Source organism: Microtus ochrogaster, chromosome 8 (assembly GCF_000317375.1).
Source record: "Microtus ochrogaster isolate Prairie Vole_2 chromosome 8, MicOch1.0, whole genome shotgun sequence".
Classification (NCBI taxonomy): Eukaryota; Metazoa; Chordata; class Mammalia; order Rodentia; family Cricetidae; genus Microtus; species Microtus ochrogaster.
Window position 1 is genome coordinate 47,368,843 of NC_022015.1, and position 4,538 is coordinate 47,373,380.

Below are 4,538 nucleotides of genomic sequence, written 5' to 3' on the forward strand. Positions count from 1 at the left end.
AGTTGATAGCCAGTGACACTTAGAACCCATTGCTTAGCCAGGCATGGTGGTATAGACCTTTATCCACAGCGAAGGAGGCAGAGGCAGACAGATCTATGTGAGCTCAAGACCAGCTTGGTTTATACAGTGAGTTCCAGACCAGACAGGGCTATATGGTGAGACCTTATCTTTAAATAAATGAATAAATCCCTTTGCTTTGAAATTCTTGTCTTGCTTTGTCCTTCAATCCTAACCATTTCTTCATAACCATTATCCAAGATCCCTTATTGATAGTGACCCTTTCATGCCCAGAAGATCAGCAGAGAATTCCAGATGAGGGAAACAGAGGTACAGGATTTAACTGATACTGGTGGAGTTTGGAGTGGTTTTGTTCAGATTATGACTGTGCCCTTGTGCTTCCCTCTTGAAATAAAAAAGTTGTAAATTATTTCCTGATTTTACAGGCACTCACAGTCCAGAGACTTTGGATTTTTAGAGAAATTTTAAATATTTTAAATTTTAAAGACTGTGGGACTTTTAATGTTATTTATGTTTTATGTTGTGATATTATTACTAAGACAAGATCCTGGGGATGGTAAAGAAATGAAAGACTACAGTTGATTAGTAAAGTGTTTATGTGTCAAGGTGACAAGGGACCACTGTCTTAGCTGCTTTTTTGTCAACTTGAGACAAACTAGAATTATCTGGGAAGAAGAATCTCAATTGAGAAAACATCACCATCAAGCAATCTATAGGGCATTTTCTTCAATAACAATTGATGTGGGAAGGCCCAGGCCTATGTGGGTGGTTCTACCCTTGAAGAGGTGGATCTGGGTGTAGTCAGACTTTCTTTGGACTGTCAGTTCCCAAATAATAACACAGAGACTTTTTGTTAATTATGAAGGCTTAGCCTTAGCTTAGGCTTGTTCCCAGCTAGTTGTTAAAACTTTAACCATTTTTACTAATCTATGTTCTGCTGTGTTGCTTCTTTCTCCTCCTCAATACCATATGTCTGACTTCCTCAGTATCTGGCTGGTGAGTCTATCACATTGGATTTCTTCCCAGAGTTCCTATCTCTCCCTGGCCTGGAAGTCCTGCCTATCCTCTCCTGCCCAGCTATTGGCCCATTCAGCTTTTTATTAAACCAATCAGAAGATGCCTTGGTGTCCAAGGTAAAACAGAGACATTGTCACACAGTGTGATCAAATATCCCACAACATCTGGATTGGATAAGAAAGTGAATTGAAGAAGTTACAGGAAGCAAGGCAGGAAGCAGAATTCCTCTATGGCCTCTGCTTCAGTTGCTGGCTTGAATTCCCACCCTGACTTCTTTATAGACCATGATGGACTATAATCTTTAAGATGAAATAAACATTTTCCCGTCTCCAAGTTTCTTGTGGTCATGGTCTTTATCTTAGCAATAAAATTCTAACATATCTACATTAAGAAAAGTAAAATTTTTAAAGTTTTTCTGATATGCTGTAAAATATTCTGGTCTGTATATATGTCCCAGATTGCAATACCAATTTTTATATATTTCAAATTAAACTTTTTATACTTATAGGAAAAAATGCAAACCTTTAATTAATAATCCAACTTTATGCTTAAGGAACTTAAAAAGAACAAATTAGTCCAAAGTTAGCAGAAGGAAACAAAATAAAGATCAGAATACAAATCAGTGAAGACTTAAAAAAATGAAAAAGAGAAATTTTTTTATAAATGTTTATTTTCTAATTATATTGTCTTATTTGTATGGATGTTTTGCCTGTGTGCCATAAGCAGCTCTGGTGCCTAGGGAGGCCTGAAGAGGGCATCAGTCTTTGGAACGGGAGTTATAGTTGGTTGTGAGCCACTGTGTGGGTGCTGGGAATCAAATCTGTGTCCTTTGGAAGAGTAACCAGTGACCTTAATCACTGCATTATCTCTTCAGGCCAAAATTAAGAATATTTTTTTCCATTTTGTTTTTGTTGTTGTTATTGCTGTTTCAAATAAATAAAATAAAGGAAACTTAAACTAGGCTAAGAGAATTAAGAGAGGAGAGACGCAGAATTCCTGGTATGCTGAATTATGAGTCGCTGTGAATTGATGTATATAACAGCCATGTCATGTCCAGAGGTATTGAGGACTAGCCTCGACAAAAACACCTCTGGCCAGCATAGGGGCAGGGAATATAGACATATAAGTAAAGAATATGAAGATGTGTGAAAAATAACAAAACAGAAACATAAAATAGTACCGGGAAGGAATTCCAGTGAATACTGAAATCGCCCACATTTAATTTCCAACTGTTTAAAATACACCGACCCCAAGACGAGGAGTAGGGTTTAAAAAAAAAAAACTGCATTAACATGATACAAGGAAATGAATAGGCCAGTGGAAGGTTGCGGGCTACACCCATAGTTAAACATTCTGTTGCTAGGACGAAACAAGTCACACTCACACCCTACACCAAAGCATTCTGTAGGCAAACCGTGCTCTGGGTGGAATTCAGTGTTATTTCCTCAAAGGAACTAGAACCTTAGTTGGATCCTTAGACTTTTGTTTGAGTTAGAAACACATGTACTCCCCTATTCCTGAAATACAAGGTCTGGATATTAGCCTGTTGACAATAACCTTGAGAGAACAGACCTCTCTAATCTGAATCTAGGTGGGACCTTTGTTTGTGGTAGAAACACTATAACCTTGAAGGAATAGAGATAAGTTCCAAGTCGCTGGCCTTTGGTCAAGGTGGAAACAAGCTCGGATTTTTGGGCCTCCACACTGAGGTCACCACCTCACAACTCTCCCATCCGTCCTTCAGCTTTTACGTTCTTTCCATACCTCTTCTGTGAGGTTCCCTGAACCGTGGATGGGGAAATTGATAGAGACAACTCATCCATGGATCAGCAGCCACAGCCACTTGCACTTAGCACTTTGACCAATTACGAGTCTCTTCATTAACCACTACCCACGTCAAAAAGAAGCTTCCCTGACCAAAGCTGAGAGGAGCATAAATCTCCCTTCTAGGTTCTTGACTTTCAACACTATAAACTGAAGAACTCCAGACTGGGTCAACCCTGAACTCCTCCCTGGCTCTTCTCCTATCATGAAATTTTTATAACACAGACAAGAATTAGATCATCTTTAAAGCAATGGTGATGAAATACTGATAAATAAAAATGCAATTTTCAAAAGAATGTGTGTTAGACCCCATTCTTAAAGAAGAATAAAATATATAAGCACTTGTTTGTGTTTTTTAAAAACTTAGAAATGTAAATAGTACTTATAAAAGTGTGGTTATTATTGGCTTGTCCCCATTCTTAAAGAAAGAATAAAATATATAAACACTTTTTTATCTGTGTTTTTTATAAACTTAGAAATGTAAACAGTACTTATAAAAGTGTGGTTATTATTGGCTTGTCCCCATTCTTAAAGAAAGAATAAAATATATAAACACTTTTTTATCTGTGTTTTTTATAAACTTAGAAATGTAAACAGTACTTATAAAAGTGTGGTTAACATTGGCTTGTATATAGAGAAACGTGGCTCTGAGTATGAGACTGAAGGCTTTATTTGTATACAATTATGCTCCTGGGACATTACAACAAATATGCATATCCATACATACACTCATATTCTTTTATTTATTTATTTTATTTATTTTTTTAGCTAGATAGAGATAGGATGTAGCTTACTTGGCATGGTGCTTACTTAGAATGCATAAAACCCTTAATTTGATTCCCAGCACTGTTAAGAACCCATAAGAAGATGATAGTGGCACCTTTAACCCCAGCACTTGGGAGGCAGAGACAGGTGGATCTCTGTGAGTTCAAGGTCAATCTGAGTGAGTTTCAGGACACCAGTCGATGTTAAGTGTTAGTAGCATCAAGGATCAAAGAGACCTCTTCCATGTCTTTAGTGAGAGTCTTAGGTCAACACAGAGACTGAAATCGGCTGTGGTGAAACCCCGGGACTCTCCGCAACTGCTGTCATACTCAAACAGCTGAGGGCTGTTTGGAAACTGTCCTTTGCCCCTCTCAAAGGAGCAGCCAGCCATTGTTCCTATCCCAGAGTTGTTCTACCCTGAGAGTCCTTCCCAACTTATCTCAAATTCCAGGAGTCACAACCCGCAGTCTGTGCTTGAGAGCTGGAAGAGACTATCCCCAGGCAGAAGCAACCATCTTGGGATCAGAACTGAATTGCTCTACACAAGAAAAAGTGATTTCTCTGGTGCCAGGTAGATCTCCAAATGAGACCTGAGAGCATGATCAACCAGAACACTGTTCAACCAAGATCATTCGGCTGTGCACATATTTATTCCACTGCTTTTTTCTTTCTGCTATAAAATCCTGAAGCTTTATTAATAAATGAAAGACAGGACTTAGGACAGGACTCAACACTGGTCCATGTTAATGTCCACTCAGGTCATGCTGAATAAATTTTTCTCTTCCTTTATGACCTCTTATCTCTCTCACTGGACTGTCAAAGTGGTAGATGGCTAGATTCGGTTGGTTGGAACTTCCTGAGTTATAAGTAAATGATTGGCAGTGTCACCCCAGCTCCTGGCCTGGGAGTTGCAT